Genomic DNA, 20,637 nt, shown 5'->3' with positions numbered 1-20,637 from the left:
TGTTGGCTTTGACCTGTTTTTTTTGCTTGTTTCTCAAGGCGACCATCTTGGCGTTTGTCAAGAGGGTTGGGCGTGTCTTGAAGAGAAAGCTTACGGCCACATCAACCTGAAAGCACCCGATCTCGTCTGATTTCAGAGGCTAAGCAGCGTCAGGCCTGGTTAGTACCTGGATGGGAGACTGCCTGGGAAGACCAGGTGCCACAGAAGGATCTGGTCTGGTTAGTGTCTTAATTGGGAGATCGCCTGGGAATACTGGATGCCGTAGGCTTCTTTTATGTTGTTGGCTTTGACCTGTTTTTTTTAGCTTGTTTCCCAAGGTGACCATCTTGGCCTTTGTCAAGAGGCTTCAGAGTGCCCAAAGAGAGTGCCTACGGCCAAATCACCCTGAAAGATCCCAATCTCATCTGATCTCGAAGGCTAAGCAGCGATGGGCCTGGTTAGTTCCTGGATGGGAGACAGCTTGGGAATACCAGGTGCCGTAGGCTTCTCATTATGTTGTCGGCGTTGACCTGTTTTATTTTCCCTTGTTTCCCAAGGTGACCATCTTGGCATGTGTCAAGAGGGTTGAGAGTGCACAAAGAAATTGCCTATGAGCACAACACCCTGAAAGCGCCAATCTCGCTTGGTCTCAGAGGCTAAGCAGGGTTGGGCCTGGTTTGTATCTGGATGGGAGACCGCCTGGGTTTTCCAGATGCCGCAGGCTTCTTTTTATGTTGTTGGTGTTGACCTGTTTTTTTCGCTTGTTTCCCAAAGTGATCATCTTGGCATTTGTCAAGAGGGTTGAGAGTGCCTAAAGAGATCGCTTACAGCCACATCACCCTGAAAGCACCATATCTCTTCTGATCTCAGAGGCTAAGAAGGGTTGGGCCTAGTTAGTACTTGAATGGGAGACGGCCTTGGAATACCAGGTGCCGTATTCTTCTTTTTATGTTGTTGGCGTTGACCTGTTTTTTTTCGCTTGTTTCCCAGGGTGACTATATTGGCATTTTTCAAGAGGGATGAGAGTGCCCAAAGAGATTGCCTATGGGCACATCACCCTGAAAGCGCCCAATCTCTGCTGATCTCAGAGGCTAGAAAGGGCCGCGTCTTGTTAATACCTGGATGGGAGACCGCCTGGAAATACTAGGTGCGGTAGGCTTCTTTTTATGTTGTTGGTGTTGACTTGTTTTTTTTGTTTGTTTCCTAAGGTGACCATCTTGGCATTTGTCAAGAGGGTTGAGCGTGCCTGAAAAAATCTACTATGGCTGCATCACCCTGAAAGAGCCAAATCTCATTTGATCTCAGAGGCTAAGCAGGGTTGGGACCTGGTTAGTACCGGGATGGGAGACCGCCTGGGATTTCTCGATGCCATAGGCTTTTTTTTTAAGTTGTTGGCATTGACTTTTTTTTTTTTTTTGTTTTATTCTTTTATTAAGTATAAGTAGAACAACATAAATATAACAGTCAACCATACAGCATGACCCAGGGTCACAATTACATGGTAACAAAAAATAGGCAGCCAAATAACTCTGGGTTCTCAGAGGGGAGTCCTAGAGTTTCATGCAGAAAAGAGAGAAACCCCACCTCCGACATGTAGTACAGTATAACTAATGCAGCTCCGTTCGGACAAATGTAATCATGGAGAACAACTGGGACCACAGCGAGCCAGCTTATCATGACCTATGTGAACCAGAGTAAAATATGAGCCGGTCGTGTCCAGAACCCTGGGGTTCTTCTGGGTCCCAAAGGCTAGTAAGGAGACAAGGCATAGTGAAAAGGGAGGACGGGGGAAGAAGAGAGTGCAAAGACGGAGAGAGAAGAGGGGGGCGGGATGGCGGCGGGGAAAAAAAGAAAAATAAAGACAAAAAGGGAGGGGGGGAATGCCACCCAGGGCAGACTCTGCCTACGTAGGTAAACGTTAGATGTTCAGTCGTTTTCTGGGACAGGGGCGCTGCTCACCTCCCAAATGTAGTCTCAGGTACCAGTAAAATACCTCCAGGGCCTCCATGTATCACTAAATGCCTCTTCAGTGTTGTGAAGGGTGGCGGTCAATTCTTCCATCCGGAGAATATGATTGACTTTGGAATACCACAGCACCTTGGATGGGGGCTGAGGCTGCCTCCACAGTGTGGGAATGCAGGCCCGGGCGGCGTTCAGGAATTGCATTGTGAGGGTTTTTTTGTATTTTTGAACAGGCTGTTCGGTCAAGTGTAGAAGGCACGCTGCTGGGTTGTCTGCGATATCTACATTTCTGAGAGTTTTTATCGTCCCGGTCACCTCCACCCAAAAGTTCCTCAAGGCCGGGCATGCCCAGAAAATGTGTCCCATGGTCCCCGTATCTGAATTACACCTCCAACAAACATCCGGAATCGATCTATTCATTTTATTCAGAAGGTATGGGACTCTATACCAGCGTGAGACTATCTTGTATCCTGATTCTTGATATTGGTTTGCGATGGAAGCTTTATGTACTAATGTCAGGATCTTCCCTATCTGTTGTGGGGTAAATGTGATGCCAAATGCAATCTCCCATTTGTGGATAAATGGTGGGGTCGACTCCTCCTCCTGACTACTTAATAGGTTGTACAGGAGGGAGAGGGTGTGTTGCACAGGTTCCTTTTTGTGACAGATGGATTCATAGGGCGTCAGGTCTCTAGGAGTGTAGGGGGCCCTTTGTATGGCCAGAAGAAAGTGACGAAGTTGATAAGCATTAAACAAGTCAAGCGGAGGGTCAGAAAGCTCGGCGACGGTTTGCGTGGTCGGGAGCCCTCCCAAGGACCACACCTCTCCCAGACGCTGTTTCCCTACCACTGTCAACTGTCGCAGTTTCTTGTTGGTAAATCCCGGTGGGAAGTCTGGATTACCTATAACCGGAGTCATTGGTGACGGCAGGGGAGCAATGTGTGTGCAGCGGAACAACCTCCGCACAACAGCCAACGTAGCTCCCACTACGGGGTGATCTCTGAGGTCTTTTGGTAGGGAGGACAGGAGCCACGGATAGGTCAATAGGGGAATGGATCCATCCTCAATCTCCATCTCCACCCACTGCTTGTGTGGGCCATTACAATGCCAATCAACGACTCTCGCTAGCAGAGTCGCTCTGTTGTATTGTCTCAGATCTGGGAGACCCAGACCCCCCTTGTCCTTTGGTCTGGCAAGCAATTGCAAACGGGCTCTGGGCGGTTTGCGCGCCCAAATAAAGTCCCGGAGCAGCACCTGCAGATGTCTGAAAAAGATTGGGGGTAACCGGATCGGTAATGTCTGGAACAAGTATAAGATCCGCGGGAGGGCCGTCATTTTGAATGCATTACAGCGCCTGAACCAGGTCAGTGTTAAAGCATGCCAGTTTCCCAAATCAGATTTCAGTCTATTCAGGAGAGGGACAAAATTAAGCGGGTACAATTGCGCCAAATCCGCTGCGATGTCAACGCCCAGGTAACGTATAGATTTTTCAGCTCAGTAGAATGGAAAAGCGGAGCGTAGCCTCTTGGCCTCACCATCCGGGACCGATATATTCAATACAGCCAAAGGTGCAATTGATTTTATAGTTTGATAGGCTGCCGTATCGCCGAAGAGTCGCGAGTATATTGGGAAGCGAAATGTGTGGATTGGAGACGAAAGAAATTAGATCGTCAGCGTACGCCGCAATTTTGTGGTGTGCCGAGGGTTTGGATATGCCAGTAATATTCGGGTCATTCCGAACGTGACAAATAAGTGGTTCCAGTGTCAGAATAAAAATTAGGGGAGACAGAGGGCACCCCTGCCTCGTCCCATTAGTGATGGGGAAAGAGTCCGAGCACTCTGAAAGCACCCAATCTCATCTGATCTTGGAGGCTAAGAAGAGTCAGGCCTGGTTAGTACCTGGATGGGAGACCACCTGGGAATACCAGTTATTGTAGGCTTCTTTTTATGTTGTTGGCCTTGATTCGTTTTTTTTTTTTTCACTTGTTTCCCAAGGTGACCATCTTGGCATTTGTCAAGAGGGTTGAGAGTGCCCAAAGAGTTCGCTTACAGCAGCATCACCCTGAAAGAGCCCTATCTCTTCTCATCTCTGAGGCTAAGAAGGGTTGGGCCTGGTTAGTCCCTGGATGGGAGATGGCTTTGGAATACCAGGTGCCGTAGTCTTCTTTTTATGTTGTTGACATTGACCTGTTTTTTTTTCGCTTGTTTCCCAAGGTGACTATCTTGGCATTTGTCAAGAGGGTTGAGAGTGCCCAAAGAGATTGCCTATGGGCAGGGCCAGATTAAGAACATTGTGGGCCTGGTGCTGAGGATTTTGATGGGGCCTTTTATAAACAATAAATAAATAAAAATGCAAACTATTTTTTGTTATAACAAATTAAATGAAAGAGAGAGAGGGGATGAAAGAGGTGTGAGGGGTAAGGGAGGGAGGATGAGAGAGAAAGGGGGGGATGGGAGAAAGAGGGAATGACATCAACGCAGCCTGGCCAAGGCAAATGACGGAAGGCACAGAACCCAGAACGAAGACCGGGTGAAGATGGAAGTGCCCGGGCCCCGCCGGACTGATCACAGCACAGCACTGGAGGTCTGACAGGTAAGTGTACCCTAATGTGCTAATATGCTGGGCACACTTGTACATTATGGCATAACCTCCCCAAGGGCCTCTAAAAAGTAGTAATGTTAGAAAAGTTTACTACCGCTTTACTATCACCGGAGCCTCTCATGGGGCCCTACTGACCCTGTGGCCCTTGGGCAGTGCCTAAGTACATGGTTGTCAACATTTCAAATATATTTTAGGGTTGCTTTTTTTACAAGTGCTATATTTAGAGTAGCTGACATCCCCCGTGTTCCTCTATACATCACAATAGTCATTACAAAATAAAATAAGTACTAATAATGGGGCAGAACAAATATGAGGACTGTGAGATTTCCTTTAGTTGAACTGACAAAAGTGCCCATTCTAGAGCTGGTAACATTGAGGAACATATAATTTTAACATATAATTTTAAAGAACAGTTTTTTGTGGGTAAGAGGCATAAGGGAGGAGTGTGGATGGTATAAAAGTGGGAAGTATGTGCAGGTGAGGGAGAGGAATGTGGAAGTTCTAACAGTGGGCACTATGTACATGAGAGGAGTGCAGAGGGTATGGCAGAAGGCACTATGTACAGGAGAGGAGTGTGAAGGGTAAGACAGTGGGCAGTATGCACAGCAGAGGAGTGTAGAGGGTATGAAATTGGGCACTATGTATAAGAGAAGAGTGTGGAGGGTATGACAGTGGGCACTATGTACAGGAGAGTAGGACAGTAAGCAGTAATTACAGGAGAGGAGTGTGGAGGGAGGATATGACGGTGGGCACTATGTATAGGAGAGGAGTATGGAGGGTATGAAAGTTAGTAGTATGTACAGGAGTGGAGGGTATGATAGTGGGCACTATGTATAGGAGAGAAGTGTTGGAGGTATGGCAGTGGGCACTATGTATAGGAGAGAAGTGTTGGAGGTATGACAGTGGGCACTATGTATAGGAGAGGAGTGTGGAGGGTATGACAGTGAGTAGTATGTACAGGAGAGGAGTATGGAGGGTATAGCGGTGGGCACTATGTATAGGAGAGGAGTATGGAGGGTATGGCGGTGGGCACTATGTATAGGAGAGGAGTATGGAGGGTATGTCGGTGGGCACTGTATAGGAGAGGAGTGTGAAGGGTACGACAGTGGACACTATGTACAGGAGAGAAGTGTATGACAGCGGGCACTATGTATATGAGAGGAGTATGGAGGGTATGATAGTGAGTAGTATGTACAGGAGAGGAGTGTGGAGGGTATGACAGTGGGCACTATGTATAGGAGAGAAGTGTTGGAGGTATGGCAGTGGGCACTATGTATAGGAGAGAGGTGTTGGAGGTATGACAGTGGGCACTATGTATAGGAGAGGAGTGTGAAGGGTATGACAGTGAGTAGTATGTACAGGAGAGGAGTATGGAGGGTATAGCGGTGGGTACTATGTATAAGAGAGGAGTATGGAGGGTATGGCGGTGGGCACTATGTATAGGAGAGGAGTATGGAGGGTATGTCGGTGGGCACTGTATAGGAGAGGAGTGTGAAGGGTACGACAGTGGACACTATGTACAGGAGAGAAGTGTATGACAGTGGGCACTATGTACAGGTGAGGAGAGTGTAGGATATGACAGCGGGCGTTATGTATAAGAGAGAAGTGTGGAGGGTATGACAGTGAGCAGTATGTACAGGAGAGAAGTGTGGAGAGTATGACAGTGGACACTATGTATAGGAGAGAAGTGTGGAGAGTATGACAGTGGGCACTATGTATAGGAGAGAAGTGTGGAGAGTATGACAGTGGGCACTATGTATAGGAGAGAAGTGTGGAGAGTATGACAGTGGGCACTATGTATAGGAGAGAAGTGTGGAGAGTATGACAGTGGGCACTATGTATAGGAGAGAAGTGTGGAGAGTATGACAGTGGGCACTATGTATAGGAGAGAAGTGTGGAGGGTATGACAGTGGGCACTATGTATAGGAGAGAAGTGTGGAGAGTATGACAGTGGGCACTATGTATAGGAGAGGAGGATGAAGTAATCTGGGAAGGAAAAATGTAAAGGTTTGTGGAAGGATGTTTAGGGGCTGTGTAGTGGTTAAGCGGGCCAGACATGGATTGAAATTACACCAATTAGGCAGAGACCAGCCATAGTCGATCTATGTATGGGCTAGCTGGTTTTACACAAGTCAACCTATTAACCGACTTGAGTGCAACCAGCCTGTCAGGTTTTCCCCAAAATAATCAGTGCTGCCACCTATAGTTAGCAACACTAATCATTGTATTCACTGGCAGAACACAATAACACTGCGGGAGTGATTGAATAACACTGCGGGAGTGATTGCCCCATTCACAGGGCAGCAGGTGAGAGGGTGTGTGGGGACAGGCTGGGAGAGATACTAGTCAGTCCCTGGGTAGGCACCGGTTAGTATCAGAGCCAGATACACACAGGTTACATACGCCAAGATCATTAGAGCGAGAGCAATAATTCTAGCACTAGACCTCCTCTGTAACTCTAAACATGTAAACTGTAAAAAAATGTAAAGCATCGCTTAGTACACAACAAAAAATCGTCCTAACTTTAGTGTTTTTTTTTATGAATGAAACAGTTTCTTTCCAAAATAAAAAGTTGCAAATACCACCATTTTATTCCATAGGGTCTCTGCTAAAACAATATATAATGTTTGAGGGTTCTGAGTAATTTTCTAGCATAAAAAAATGATGATTTTTACATGTAGGAGAGAAGTCTCAGAATGGGCCTGGTTGCCAAGGGGTTAATTATCATAAGTAATATACAAATAATTATTATGAGCTCTGTGAGTTCATCCTCTCAGTCTGCTGCAGAGTGTTCCAGCTTGTATTTATACTGCCGCTCTGTATGTAGCTTCTGACAGGCTGCGCAAGGAACCCTGTATCTCCGGAACCATAGATGATAGCAGCCCCATATTTTAACCAGTGCTGGGGTGGGTCTTTAGCTACATACCCACCAAATATGGGGTCTCTGTGACTCCTGGTCGCCGAGCTAAAATCCTCTAGGTCGATCTTTTTTTTTTTTTTTTGATTTTTTTTTTTTTTGGGCAAATGGGCCTATCTTGAGAAAGGGGCCTGGAGCTGCAGCTCCAATAGCCCCTATGTTAATCCGGCCCTGCCTATGGGCACATAAGCCTGAAAGCGCCCGATCTCCTCTGATCTCAGAGGCTAAACAGGGTCGGGCCTTGCTAGTACCTGGATTGGAGACCACCTGGGAATACTAGGTGCTGAAGGCTTATTTTTATGTTCTTGGCGTTGACTTGTTTTTTTTTTTTGTTTGTTTACCAAGGTGACCATCTTGGTGTTTGTCAAGAGGGTTGAGAGTGCTTGAAGAGCTCGCCTATGGCCACATAACCCTGAAAGCACCAGATCTCGTCTGATCTCAGAGACTAAACAGTGTCGGGCCTTGTTAATACCTGGATGGGAGACCACCTGGGAATACTAGGTGCTGCAGACTTCTTCTCATGTTGTTGGCGTTGACTTGATTTTTTTGTTTGTTTCCCAAGGTGACCATATTGGCGTTAGTCAAGGTTGAGAGTGCCTGAAGAAATCTCCTACGGCCACACCACCCTGAAAGAGCCCAATCTCATCTGATCTCAGAGGCTAAGCAGGGTTGGGACCAGTTTAGTACCTGGATGGGAGACCGCCTGGGATTTCCAGATGCCGTAGGCTTCTTTTTATGTTGTTGCCGTTGACCTATTTTTTTCCGCTTGTTTCCAAGGTGACCATCTTGGTGTTTGTCAAGAGAGTTGAGAGTGCCTGAAGATATTGGCTACGGCCACATCACCCTGAATCTGTTCCATCTTGTCTGATATTGGAGGCTAAGCAGGGTCGGGCCTGGTTAATGCCTGGATGGGAGACCGCCTGGGAATACCAGGTGTCGTAGGCTTATTTTTTTTTTCAAATATAATTTTTTCTCCAAATAGGGGAAGACGGTCCCCTGAGTACATAATGCAACAGAGAAATACAGAGCAAAAAGCAGCTGAACAATACTTGATACAGATATATTCGCAACTGTGAGTCTGCCTTCCATCAATCACAATGATTCGAGGCACGGATAAAGTACTGTACCAAGATCCAGGGTCACACAAACCCCAGGTCCCTCCGGCATAATCCATCCAGAGGGGGGTGTGGGGCCGTCATTCCCAATTTTCCACTCTTTCCAAAAGAGAGAGGGGGTGGAGGGGGTGAGAGATAGGGGAGGAAGGCAGAAAAGAGAAGGGTTGAAAGATCAGAAAAGGAGAAGGGGGGACGAGACACGATGGCAGCCACTGTCCAAGGGGCCAGTCAAGGAAAGCTCAGAGCACTAAGGCGATAGCAGGCGACATCCTTCCAGCGAGAATATAAAGGTATTCCAGATGTCTCAGGTTTGTTTAAAAAATTCTTGTTTACCTTGTGATGTGAGGATCAAGTCCTCCATTTTTTTTAATGTCCTCTATTTTCTTAAGCCAGTGGGTAATGAAAGGGGGGGAACATTTTTTCCAATAGAGAGGGATGCAGGATTTCGCCGCATTTATCACATGCCGTAAAATTGATTTTTTTGTACTTCTTAATGGGAATCTGTGAATGGTGCAAGAGAAAGAATGCAGCCTCTTCCTGGATGGAGAAGTCTGTGAATTTTTGTGTTATGCATCGGAGCTCTGTCCAGAAGTCCACCAAGCTGAGGCAGGACCAAAATTTGTGCAGCAACGTGCCCTCTTCTTCTCCACACCTCCAGCATATGTTCGAGGAAGAGGGGAAACATTTCTGCAGCTTTGATGGTGTCAAATACCACCTGGTGAGAAGTTTAAAATTTGTCTCCTGTATCTTCGTGCACAGCGACATTTTGAGAGCCAAAGTGATAATGTGTTGTCTCTGTGCTGGGGAAAATTAGCAATTAAGGTCCTTTTCCCAGTTGGACAGACAGGTTAAGTGTGGGTAATCTGTTTGAGAGAGAATGTGGGCCAAAGGGCCTTCACTCCTGCATAGAGTCTCAAACTCCGTCTGAGGGCGGGCGAACGTTTGAGGATTGGGGATGGAATGGAGAAAATGATGTCGTTGCGCAGCTCTCCAAAAAGGCAGTTGGAAAAGCCCTGTCGGATCTGTTAGGGTTGAGAAAGAAGGCCATTTTCCATCAATGACGAATTTAGACGCATTGTCTAGGTTGGAATTTCTAAGTGGGTCCCCAGTTCAAAGGTTGGATGGCCACGTATAGGGAATAGGGGGGAAGTCAAAGACGTGAGTGTGTTTTGGGTAGCGATCAGGTGACTGACTTTCAACTAAGCCCCTATAGTGGGATGTGACATAAATTCTGTGGGTAAATACTTATAGCACCACATGGTGCTTCTTATCGGAATTTGGGAGTGAGCTTAGAAAGTTTGTTTCGATTCCAGTCCAATACACGCCCCAGATGGGAGGCCAGGTAGTAGCGTTGCAAGTTAGGGAGAACCAACACTCCCTGTTGTTTAGACAATGTCAGCTGTGACCGCTTAAGTCTGGGATTTTTGTGAGCCCAGTTAAATTGAGTGAGCAAGGATTGAACTTGCTTAAAAAACAGGACTGGAATCTGGATCAGGAGAGCTTGGAAAAGATAAGTAAATTTAGGGAGTATGTTCATTTTAATGAGATTGCATCTGCTGAACCAGGAATGGAGGCCAGAATGCCACCCGTGAAGCAAACTGCGGATCTTAGTGACAAGGGGTGGGGGGAAGTTCAACATAAACGTACGCGCGATGTCCGGTGGAATGTAAGTACGTGAGTATATTTTACTTATCCATGCCAGCATCCGTTCACTCAGACCTATATGGCGAAGGACCGAGAACATTAATGTCCATTTGACCCGATCAAAAGCCTTCTCGGCATCAGTACTCATGAAAAGACAAGGGGTCCCAGATGACTTTGCTTTACGGATCAGGGTAAGCACCTTAGTGGTGTTGTCCCTATTTTCCCTGGTGGGAATAAAACCTAACTGGTCAATATGTATAAGGGACTACAAGTGATGTGCCAATCACATGGCGAGGAGTTAGAGAATAGTTTTAGGACCGAATTTTGGAGGGAAATGGGTCTGTAGCTCCCACATAGGCCCGGGTCTTTGCCCTCCTTAGGTATCAACGAGATGTGGGCTCTAAGAGTATCCTCAGGAAAATCCCCATTCGAGCTCAGAGTATTAAATAAATTCACCAAGCGCGGGCCGAGAATAGGGAGGAAGGTCTTAAAGTATTGTGCGGTATATCCGTCAGGGCCCGGAGCCTTACCCACCTTCGGAGGTCCCACAGCCGTCTGGACTTCTTCCAGTGTGATCGGGTCCTCCAAGTACTCCCGTGATTCCGATGAGAGGGTTGGTAGACCAGAACCGGTTACATATCTGTCTATATTGTCCTGTCCAGACCCTGAATCGGGCAGGTTGTAGAAAACAGAGTAACATTTTTCAAAGACTTCGACTATTTGGGTTGGGGTAGAGCCCTCTGGCCATTCTCATCTATCAACTGTGGTATGTAAGAGCCAGATTTCAACTCCTTTACCGACCTGGCTAAGATTTTTCTGCATTTGTCCTCTGACTCCTACGCCAGTTTACGACAAAACTGGAGTGCCGCTTTCGCTTTATAATGGAGTAGGACAGCAATATGGGTATGGAGTGTCCCCAATTCAATCTCTAAGGTCCGTAAGGGGGTATGTTTATGTTTCGCTTCCACAGAGGCAAGTTCACGAAACAGATTAGCAAGCTGTTCCTTCCGTGTTCGTTTGATGCGCGCCCCGTGCCTGATAAGTACCCTGCGGAGTACTGACTTGTGAGCCTCCCAAATTATCCCCGGGTCACAGTCCTGCTTTAGTTTTCTTGGAAATAAAGGTCCAATTCCCTGGTCACATCTGCTAAAACTTCCGGTATCTGGAGGAGGCTCTCATTAAGGTGCCAGAATAGAGACCTAGGTGAGGGGTAGGGAGCGAGGAGCAAGAGGCAGAAGTATCAACCGATGGCGAAAGGGGACATTAAAGTCCCCACCTAATATCAATTGGCCCTCCCGAAAGTCACATAATCTGTGCAGGGTAGTTCTGAGGAACGTGTCTTGGTGATCATTGGGAGCGTACACAGTGGCAAATGTAAAAAGGCGCTCTCCAATGTGGCCCCTAAGAAAAAGATATTGGCCCCCAGGGTCCACCAGAGAATCCTGGAGAACCCAGGGGAGCCTGCTAGAGATCAGAATGGAGAGGAGGGGTTAGTAGAGTGGTAGACCTTAGGGAAGGATCTCGACCATAGAAAGGGGAGGCTAGTATTTTTAAAATGTGTTTCTTGTATAAAGGCCACATCAGTACAGGATGTGTTCAGTTCTCACAGGAGGATCCACCATTTTTCAGGGGAGTTCAGTCCCTTAACGTTTAGAGAGGTGACCTTGACTGAGTCTCCCATCGCTCCTCGGGGAAGGGGAGGGGGACGTCAGAGAAAAGCAAAGAAAGTTGAACCAAGGTAGGTTTTGGGTATGTAATGCATGGCGGGAACTAAGGGGGAGAAAGGAAGGGCAAATGGAAGGAAAGGTAAAGGGAAAAAGAGGCCGGGCACCTCAACCCCAGGGGGAGAGGGAAATTAAGGGTTGTCCGCACTCAACAGTACAGGAAGGGTATACTAAAACAGCACAATTATGCTATAGCGCTTACCAGATGTACACTGGGTTTAAAGCGCTGTCCTACTTGGGTTATTGGGTAGACAGGTCGGAGAGGGAGCCCCCGAATCCTAGTCCCCCCAGTCCCGGCAGTGGTAAATGTCACGTCTGATACCGGTATGCAAATAAAAGACAATCAGTAACATCAAAGAAACAAAAAACAGTAGTATAACCAAAACAGAGGTAGAGCATATAACTGTCAGCACTGAGGGGTCTCCTCGGCTCACCCTAAACATAGGCATGCACGAGGGAGCCCGTCACAACAGAAAAGGCATCACAGAATGGGATCCACCACCCCCGCCCCATACCCCTAAAGTACATGCAGTCCCCGAACAAATGCATTTCTCCCTTTGGCAGATTGTCCTCTCCTTACCCCCTCTCCCCCGTCCACGCCCCGGGGGGAAAAGGGGCAGGGAAGGGGGGAAAGGGGGAGTGGAAGGGGGAAAGGGGGAGTGTAAGGGGGAAAGGGGGAGTGTAAGGGGGAAAGGAGGGAAGGGAATGGTGGTAAGGGAGGGAAGGGAGGGGGAAACAGAGGAGAGGGGACAAACATGCAGAAATGTCAAGTCCTTTAGCGCACTCCCACCAGCAAACACCCGGACCCCATAAATTTCAACTCCTCCCCTCCATGGTCACCACATCAAGATGAAAGAGGAGCAGCCCTGGTCGGTGCATGGAAAATCCGGCAGGCAAGGGGCTAGGGCCACCATCCCTCCATCCAATGGGAGACTTCACCCGAGCAGCAGTCCTGGGGCCCGCCAATTAGTGTCTCTCCTGCATCGCCATCGGGGGCTGTGTAGAGCATCCAGAGGGAGGCTGGGACCGCCCAAACAGTAAGGGGTAAATCCTCCAGGGGGGTCCAGAGTCACCCTGGAGGGAAGCAGTGTCTCGTACCAATAGGCTCAATAAATAAGTCATCCAGGGTCCCCGAAAGCTGCAGAAGGCAATGTCGGCAAAGAGTAGGTGGGAGCCAGAGGGGGGGACAAGGGGCGCATCCAGGGGGAGGGGACACATATGCGGGAATGTCAAGCCCTTCCAGTACAGCGCATTAGGTATCACTCAGACCCCCCAAAGTGCAACTCCCCCATCTAAGGTGAAGACTCCAGAAGGGAAGATGAGCCGCCCTGGTCTGTACATGAAAGAACCTGCTGCCAAGGGGTTGGGGCCATCATCCCTTCCTCCAATGGGAGATGCCACCGGAATGACAGCCCCGTGTCCTGTCAAGTGGTGCCCCTCTGACAATGTCGTTGTGGTATATGTGGAGCATTCAGGGAGAGGCAGGGACCACCCACACAGTGAGGGGTAAAGCCTCCAAGGAGGACCGGTGTCAGACAGGAGGATAGCGGTGTCTTGTACAAGTTGGTTAATTAGACAAGTCATCCAGTGTGTTCCTGTGAGCAGCGGAAAGAAAGGTCAGTAAGGATTATGAAAGGGTGGGGGCCAGGGAGTGCATAAAACTGCCACCAGATGACCGGGGCAAAGAGGGCAAGGGGATGAAACTCAGATCTGGTAGGTGGGGGCGGGGGTGAGGAGTGTCCCTCATATTACTCACGTTGGCCATAGCTTGAAGCTGAGCGCTCTGCATACCCAGGACGTTCTTCTGTATAATCTAGCCTATCTGTATACATTAGCCTGTCTTTTGTACACATTAGTCGGTCCTCTGTATACACTAGTCTGTCTGTATACACTAGTGTATACAGATAAGCTAGATTATACAGAAGAACGTCCTGGGTATGCAGAGATGGAGGCTAGGGTATACAGAGAGAGAGGCTAGAGTATGCATACTTGCTAGTGTATACAGACGGACTAGTGTATACAGTAGACCGGCTAGTTTATATAGGGAGGCTAATGTGTGCAAAAGACAGGCTAGTGTATACAAATAGGCTAGATTATAGAGAAGAACATCTTGGGTATGCAGAGAGAGAATCTGGGTTACACAGAGAGGCTGGTGTATGCAGACTTGCTAGTGTATACAGACGGACTAGTGTATAGAGAGGCTTGGGTATACAGAGAGCTAATGTATAAAGAGCAGCTAGTGTATACAAAAGACATCCAAGGGTATACAGAGAGACTCGTGTATGCAGAAGACCGGCTAGTTTATACAGAGAGGCTAAAGTGTACAAAACACAGGCTAGATTATACAGAAGAACGTCCTGGGTATGCAGAGATGGAGGCTAGGGTATACAGAGAGAGAGACTGCGTTACACAGAGAGGCAGGAGTATGCAGACTTGCTAGTGTATACAGATGGACTAGTGTATACAGTAGACCGGCTAGTTTATACAGAGAGGCTAATGTGTACAAAAGACAGGCTAGTGTATACAGATAGGCTAGATTATACATAAGAAGGTCCTGGTTATGCAAGAGATGGAGGCTAGGGTATGCAGAGAGAGAGGCTTGGTTACACAGACTTGCTAATGTATACAGACGGACTAGTGTATACAGAGGACCGGCTAGTTTATATAGAGAGGCTAATGTGTACAAAAGACAGGCTAGTTTATACAGATAGGCTAGATTATACAAAAGAACGTCCTGGGTATGCAGAGATGGAGGCTAGGGTATACAGAGAGAGAGTGAGGCTGGGTTACACAGAGCGGCAGTAGTATGCAGACTTGCTAGGGTATACAGAGAGAGAGGCTAGAGTATGCATACTTGCTAGTGTATACAGGCGGACTAGTGTATACAGAAGACCGGTTAGTTTATACAGAGAGGCAAATGTGTACAAAAGACAGGCTAGTGTATACAAATAGGCTAGATTATAGAGAAGAACGTCCTGGGTATGCAGAGATGGATGGCTAGTGTATACAGATAGGCTAGATTATACAGATAGGCTAGATTATACAGAAGAACGTCCTGGGTATGCAGAGATGGAGGCTAAGGTATACAGAGAGAGAGGCTAGAGTACGCATACTTGCTAGTGTATACAGATGGACTAGTGTATACAGAGGACCGGCTAGTTTATACAGAGAGGCTAATGTGTACAAAAGACAGGCTAGTGTATAAAAATAGGCTAGATTATAGAGAAGAACGTCCTGGGTATGCAGAGAGAGAAGTTGGGTTACAAAGAGAGGCTAGTGTATGCAGACTTGCTAGTGTATACCGGTGGACTAGTGTATACAGAGAGGCTTGGGTATACAGAGAGCTAATGTATAAAGAGATGCTAGTGTATACCGACGGACTAGTGTATACAGAGGACCGGCTAATTTATACAGAGAGGTTAATGTGTACAAAAGACAGGCTACTTTATACAGATAGGCTAGATTATACAGAAGAACGTCCTGGGTATGCAGAGATGGAGGCTAGGGTATACAGAGAGAGAGCGAGGCTGGGTTACACAGAGACGCAGGAGTATGCAGACTTGCTAGTGTATACAGATGGACTAGTGTATACAGTAGATCGGCTAGTTTACACAGAGAGGCTAATGTGTACAAAAGACAGGCTAGTGTATACAGATAGGCTAGATTATACAGAAGAAGGTCCTGGTTTATGCAAGAGATGGAGGCTAGGGTATGCAGAGAGAGAGGCTTGGTTACACAGACTTGCTAGTGTATACAGACGGACTAGTGTATACAGAGGACCGGCTAGTTTATACAGAGAGGCTAATGTGTACAAAAGACAGGCTAGTGTATACAGATAGGCTAGATTATACAGAAGAACGTCCTGGGTATGCAGAGATGGAGGCTAGGGTATACAGAGAGAGAGGCTAGAGTATGCATACTTGCTAGTGTATACAGGCGGACTAGTGTATACAGAAGACCGGTTCGTTTATACAGAGAGGCTAATGTGTACAAAAGACAGGCTAGTGTATACAAATAGGCTAGATTATAGAGAAGAACGTCCTGGGTATGCAGAGAGAGAAGTTGGGTTACAAAGAGAGGCTAGTGTATGCAGACTTGCTAGTGTATACCGGTGGACTAGTGTATACAGAGAGGCTTGGGTATACAGAGAGCTAATGTATAAAGCGATGCTAGTGTATACCGACGGACTAGTGTATACAGAGGACCGGCTAGTTTATACAGAGAGGTTAATGTGTACAAAAGACAGGCTACTTTATACAGATAGGCTAGATTATACAGAAAAACGTCCTGGGTATGCAGAGATGGAGGCTAGGGTATACAGAGAGAGAGAGCGAGGCTGGGTTACAGAGAGAGGCAGGAGTATGCAGACTTGCTAGTGTATACAGATGGACTAGTGTATACAGTAGACCGGCTAGTTTACACAGAGAGGCTAATGTGTACAAAAGACAGGCTAGTGTATACAGATAGGCTAGATTATACAGAAGAAGGTCCTGGTTTATGCAAGAGATGGAGGCTAGGGTATGCAGAGAGAGAGGCTTGGTTACACAGACTTGCTAGTGTATACAGATGGACTAGTGTATACAGAGGACCGGCTAGTTTATACAGAGAGGCTAATGTGTACAAAAGACAGGCTAGTGTATACAGATAGGCTAGATTATACAGAAGAACGTCCTGGGTATGCAGAGATGGAGGCTAGGGTATACAGAGAGAGAGGCTAGAGTATGCATACTTGCTAGTGTATACAGGCGGACTAGTGTATACAGAAGACCGGTTAGTTTATACAGAGAGGCAAATGTGTACAAAAGACAGGCTAGTGTATACAGATAGGCTAGATTATACAGATAGGCTAGATTATACAGAAGAACGTCCTGGGTATGCAGAGATGGAGGCTAAGGTATACAGAGAGAGAGGCTAGAGTACGCATACTTGCTAGTGTATACAGATGGACTAGTGTATACAGAGGACCGGCTAGTTTATACAGAGAGGCTAATGTGTACAAAAGACAGGCTAGTGTATACAAATAGGCTAGATTATAGAGAAGAACGTCCTGGGTATGCAGAGATGGAGGCTAAGGTATACAGAGAGAGAAGTTGAGTTGCAAAGAGAGGCTAGTGTATGCAGACTTGCTAGTGTATACCGGTGGACTAGTGTATACAGAGAGGCTTGGGTATACAGAGAGCTAATGTATAAAGAGATGCTAGTGTATACAAAAGACAACCAAGAGTAGACAGTGAGGCTCGTGTATACAGAAGACCGGCTACAGAGAAGCTAATTTGTACAAAAGACAGGCTAGTGTATACAGATAGGCTAGATTATACAGAGGAAGGTCCTGGGTATGCAGAGATGTAGGCTAGGGAATCCAGAGACTGTGTTACACAGAGAGGCTAGAGTAAGCAGAAGACCGGCTATTTTTTTTTACAGATAGGCTTGTGTATACAGAAGACAGTCTGGGGAATTCAGTGAGGCTAGTGTATGCAGAGAGGCTGGGACACCGAGACTATTGTAAAAAGAAGGCAGGCTAGTGTATATAGATTACGGGCACCTGTATACAGAAGACAGAGAGGCTAGTCTATATTGAGTGGCTGGTGTACACAGAGAGATTAATGTATACAGAAAAGCTAGCGTGTAAAGAAGACAGGACTTTATTTTTTGCTAATGCAACTGCTTTTGAAACATATAAAGTGCTTTTTTCATATTTTGGTGCTGTTAAAAAGTGGTGTGTTGTCAGTGGTGATATCAATGTGACAGTTAATGTGGAGAACTACAACTATTCAAAATATTTGTTAGACATTTGACTACTACAAAATACTCTTCCCCTATCTATGGATATCTAAACTCTTCGAGGGTAGCAGGGCTAGTATCAATAATATTTTAAGTGGTAGAGGATCCCAACGAGATGGAGCTTTAATCTCATCTTGATATGACCGCAAAGCTGTACACGTGCTATTCTCCTCAGACTTCTTACCATTGGCTCTGATATCCATGCAATATGATCATTTGTTTGTAACTATTTGTATCACACATTCTGTGAAGTTGCCTTTGCATTGTATGTCGCATACTACTAAATAAAAAATAAAAAAAACAGAAGCCTATGGCACCTGGTATTCCCAGGCGGTCTCCCATCCAGGTACTAACCAGGCCCGACACTGTTTAGCATCCGAGATCAGACAAGATTGGGCATTTTCAGGGTGATGGGGCCATAGGTGATCTCTTCGGGCACTCTCAACCCTCTTGACAAATGCCAAGATGGTCACCTTGGGAAACAAGCAAAAAAAAGAAAACGAATCAACGCCAACAACATAAAAAAAAGCCTACAATAACTGGTAATCCCAGGTGGTCTCCCATCCAGGTACTAACCAGGCCCGACTCTTCTTAGCCTCCAAGATCAGACGAGATTGGGTGCTTTCAGAGTGATGTGGCCATAGGCAATCTCTTCAGGCACTCTCAACCCTCTTGACAAACACCAAGATGGTCACTTTGGGAAATAAGCGAAAAAAAAACAGGTCAACGCCAACATCATAAAAAGAAGTCTACGACACCTGGTATTCCCAGGCGGTCTCCCATCCAGGTACTAACAAGGCCCGACTCTATTAGCCTCCAACATCAAACGAGATCGGGTGCTTTCAGGGTGATGTGCCCGCAGGCAATCTCTTCAGGCACTTTCAACCCTCTTGACAAACGCCAAGATGGTCACCTTGGGAAACAAGCAAAAAAATATAAATAAGTCGGAAGCTAGAGACAATACGGCCCGAGTCCTCAATTTAATCCATGCGGCGCATGTACAGGGAAGGCCCTTGCTTATGTTGTCAACGGACGCGGAGAAGGCCTTTGACAGGGTGGCCTGGCACTTTATGCAGGACACCCTGGAACATATAGGTCTTGGCCCCAACATGATGAGCTGGGTAATGTCGCTTTACTCCACGCCGTCGGCAGCGGTACGGGTGACCGAGGGGTGCTCGGACTCTTTCCCCATCACTAATGGGACGAGGCAGGGGTGCCCTCTGTCTCCCCTAATTTTAATTCTGACACTGGAACCACTTATGTGTCACGTTCGGAATGACCCGAATATTACTGGCATATCCAAACCCTCGGCACACCACAAAATTGCAGCGTACGCTGACGATCTAATTTTTTCCGTCTCCAATCCACACATTTTGCTTCCCAAAATACTTGCGTCTCTACAGCGACACGGCAGCCTATCAAACTATAAAAACAATTGCGCCAAGTCGGCTGTATTGAATATATTGGTCCCGGATGGTGAGGCCAAGAGGCTCCGGTCCGCTTTTCCATTCTACTGGGCTGAAAAATCTATACGTTAACTGGGCGTTGACATCGCAGCGGATTTAGCGCAATTGTACCTGCTTAATTTTGTCCCTCTCCTGGATAGACTGAAATCTGATTTGGGAAACTGGCATGCTTTAACACTGACCTGGTTCGGGCGCTGTAATGCATTCAAAATGATGGCCCTCCCTCGGATCTTATACATGTTCCAGACATTACCGATCCGGTTACCCCCAATTTTTTTCAGACAACTGCAGGTGCTGCTCCGGGACTTTATTTGGGCGCGCAAACCGCACAGAGCCCGTTTGCAATTGCTTGCCAGACCAAAGGAAAGGGGGGTCTGGGTCTCCCAGATCTCAGACAATACTACAGAGTGACTCTGCTAGCGAGAGTCGTTGATTGGCATTGTAATGGCCCACACAAGCAGTGGGTGGAGATGGAGATTGAGGATGGTTCCATTCTCCTATTGACCTCCCCGTGGCTCCTGTCCTCCCTACCAAAAGACCTCAGAGGTCACCCCGTAGTGGGAGCTACGTTGGCTGTTGTGCGGAGGTTGTTCCGCTGCACACACATTGCTCCCCTGCCATCACCAATGACTCCGGTTATAGGTAATCCAGACTTCCCACCGGGATTTACCAACAAGAAACTGCGACAGTTGACAGTGATGGGGAAACAGCGTCTGGGAGAGGTGTGGCCCACGGGAGGGCTCCCGACCACGCAAACTGTCGCCGAGCTTTCTGACCCTCCGCTTGACTTGTTTAGTGCTTATCAACTTCGTCACTTTCTTCTGGCCATACAAAGGGCCCCCTACACTCCTAGAGACCTGACACCCTATAAATCCATCTGTCACAAAAGGGAACCTGTGCGACACACCCTCTCCCTCCTGTACAACCTATTGAGTAGTCAGGAGGAGGAGTCGACCCCACCATTTATCCACAAATGGGAGAGGGACTTAGGCATCACATTTACCCCACAACAGATAGGGAAGATCCTGACCTTAGTACATAAAGCTTCCATCGCAAACCAATATCAAGATACAAGATAGTCTCACGCTGGTATAGAGTCCCATACCTTCTGAATAAAATGGATAGATCGATCCCGGATGTTTGTTGGAGGTGAAATTCAGATATGGGGACCATGGGACACCTTTTCTGGGCATGCCCGACCTTGAGGAACTTTTGGGTTCCCAGTAGCGTTTCAACACAGATTCCGAAAATTGCCGAGCATGAACGGCGCCTGCGCACTGAGTCCAGGTTCTATCCCCACTATCCAAGTGGACATAGAGTAAGAATATAAAAGAGCCGAGCGCAGCGAGGCCAAGCCCGAAGAGTGGCGAGCGAAGCTCGCCTGCGAGGGGCCCTCTAATATTCACAACCCTATGTCCGCTTGGATGGTGGGGCTACCACCTCCACT

At 47.2% G+C, this 20,637-nt stretch overlaps 4 pseudogenes; 2 read left to right on the top strand and 2 right to left on the bottom strand.

Moving 5' to 3' along the window:
- The first annotated feature begins 366 nt into the window (after positions 1-366).
- LOC143949012 (5S ribosomal RNA) lies at positions 367-485 on the top strand (annotated as a pseudogene).
- A 7,583-nt stretch (positions 486-8,068) lies between these two features.
- On the top strand, positions 8,069-8,188 carry LOC143949133 (5S ribosomal RNA; annotated as a pseudogene).
- Positions 8,189-18,029: 9,841 nt separating this feature from the next.
- LOC143948381 (5S ribosomal RNA) lies at positions 18,030-18,148 on the bottom strand (annotated as a pseudogene).
- A 103-nt stretch (positions 18,149-18,251) lies between these two features.
- On the bottom strand, positions 18,252-18,370 carry LOC143947943 (5S ribosomal RNA; annotated as a pseudogene).
- Between the last annotated feature and the right edge of the window lie 2,267 nt (positions 18,371-20,637).

This window comes from Lithobates pipiens, unplaced genomic scaffold (assembly GCF_037356315.1).
Source record: "Lithobates pipiens isolate NorthernLeopardFrog02 unplaced genomic scaffold, aLitPip1_a1.2 Scaffold_30, whole genome shotgun sequence".
Taxonomy (NCBI): Eukaryota; Metazoa; Chordata; class Amphibia; order Anura; family Ranidae; genus Lithobates; species Lithobates pipiens.
The sequence above is the reverse complement of the archived record's forward strand: the minus strand, read 5'-3'. Positions and strand labels throughout refer to the sequence as shown.